Below are 2491 nucleotides of genomic sequence, written 5' to 3'. Positions count from 1 at the left end.
GGGACACCTTGAATTTTGAAGAATTTAAAAGTCATTAAAAGACACCGCTTAAGTCGGGAAAGCTCATTTCCCGCCACCTAGGAATCAAAATTTCCCCGGGGAAGAACCACAGGACACACCTCCCCCCCCTTTCTTTTTGGGATTTATCGATTCATGGAAAAACTACGTATGCAACTTAATCAATCTTTTTTATGTATGTATACACACATAAGGCCTATTTACTGTAGCAACAATGGGAAAAAATTATCTGACCGTTTTAAAGAGTGGAAAACCTTGAATTTTGAAGAACTTAATTACTTTTAAGTTCTTCAAAATTCAAGGTGTTCCCCACTTAAAAATTATTATAATGAATCAATGAACCAAGAGAAAGGAAGGTTCGAGTTCTTCCCGGGAAAATGTTGAATTCTAAATGGTAGACAATGAGATTTCCCGACTTCTGAAGTATTTTTTAATGACTTTAATTTAAAAGACACCTCAGAAGTCGGGAAAGCTCATTTCCCACCTTCTAGGAATCAAAATTTTCCTGGGGGAGAACCCCTTGACCCCACTTTCTTTGGGGATTCATCGATTCATGGAAAATTCGTATGCAACTACTCATTTAAAAAAAATTGTTATGTATGTATACACACCTAAGCCCTATTTACTGTAATAACAATAGGAAAAAATTACCTGACCGTTTTCAAGATGGGAAAACCTTGAATTTTGAAGAACTTAGGTAATTAAAAGACACCTCAGAAGTCGGGAAAGCTCATTTTCCGCCTTCTAGAATCAAATTTTTCCTGGGGAGAACCCCCGGACCCCCTTTCTTTTTGAGATTTATCGATTCATGGGGGAAAAAAATCGTATGCAACTACTCCGATTTTTGTGTATGTATACACAAATAAGGCCTATCTACTGTAATAACAATGGGAAAAATTTACTTGACCGTGTTTAAGAGGGGAAAACCTTGAATTTTGAAGAACTTAAATTGAAGTCGCTAAAAGATACTTCAGAAGTCGGAAAAGCTGATTGCCCACCATTTAGAAAATTTCCAGGGGGAGACCACCGGACCCCCCTTCCTTTTTGGAATTCATCTCATGGAAGAAAATCGTATGCAACTACTCATTTTTTTTAAAAAATGTATGTATGTATGTATGTATATATACACACATAAGGCCACAAATAAAGGTAACAATTACCTGACCGTTTTCAAGAGGGGAAAACCTTGAATTTTAAAGAAATTAAAAGTAATTAAGACACCTCAGAAGAACCCCCGGACCACCCTTTCTTTGAAGCTTATCGATTCATTGAAAAAAGAATACGCATGCAACTACAGTACTCATTTTTTTAAATGTATGTATACACACATAACAGGCCTATTTACTGTAATGAGAAAGTTTACCTTACCGTTTTCATGAAGGGGAAAACCTTGAATTTTGAAGAACAAAGTCATTAGACACCTAGCTCAAAAGTCGAGAAAGGTCATTTCCTGCCATCTAGAAATCAAAATTTTCCCGGGGGAGGAATGTTGACACCACCACCTAGATTTGATTCCAGATCTGCATGATTCATATTCCCATTCGTCTGGGGGAAGAATGCCCCCCCCCCCCTGACGGTTTTTACGGGCTGACCAAGCCGTCGTACCGGGCTGGGTAAGAAGAGAAAGGAAAGAGAGGAGAGGCAGGGAAAGAGGAAGAAGGGGAAAGAAAAAGAAAGGAAAAAGGAAAAGAAAAAGAGAAGAGAAAAATAAAGACAAGAATAAAAAGGAAGATATAATGAACAGATATGACAATACCCCGGCCTGCAACCCCTTCTCCACTTCAAAAAGTGTCCATAGCGCATTTGATCTAAGCCGCCAGGTATTCTCCGCAGTGGCGTAACCACCGGGGGACAAGGGGAAAATATCCATCTGTGGAAAATCTTTCCCAATTGAGTGCCCTTTTCACCCGGGAAAGTGCCTGAAAATCTCAAATTTTAAATCGCATATTTTGTTGAGGTAGGCCAATTTCCTCTAAAAATTGCACATTTTAGGGAGTTTTGATCAATTCTGACGAAATTAGAAATAAAAAAACAAAAATTTTTCGCGCGCTTCGCTCGCATTTTTAATGTTAAAGCTTGTGCTTTCTCTCCTTTGCCTTCTAAGTTATAACACATAGTCCCAAACTCAAGAAAGAAAATTTAAGATAGATTGTTTCACCTAAAAGAAGGGCCTCAATGTGTAATTATGTTGAAAGAATATGTTTGTAATAAATAAAGCCATAAGGAAAATGCTTATATTCAGTTTAAAAAAACGAGTGTGGCCATATATAACATTAGAGCATTTCTTGTTGAGGTAGGCCAATTTCCTCTAAAAATTGCACATTTTAGGGAGTTTTGATCAATTCCGACGAAATTAGAATTAAAAACACAAAAAGTTTTCGCGCGCTTCGCGCGCATTTCTTAGGGTTAACGCTTGTGCTTGCCCTCCTTTGCCTTCTAAGTTAAATATAACCACGATGAAAATGCTTAAAAA

The sequence above is a fragment of the Anneissia japonica genome, unplaced genomic scaffold (genome assembly GCF_011630105.1).
Source record: "Anneissia japonica isolate Jap-2015-1 unplaced genomic scaffold, ASM1163010v1 scaffold2999_len715162_cov194, whole genome shotgun sequence".
Classification (NCBI taxonomy): Eukaryota; Metazoa; Echinodermata; class Crinoidea; order Comatulida; family Comatulidae; genus Anneissia; species Anneissia japonica.
Note: the sequence above shows the minus strand (reverse complement) of the source record.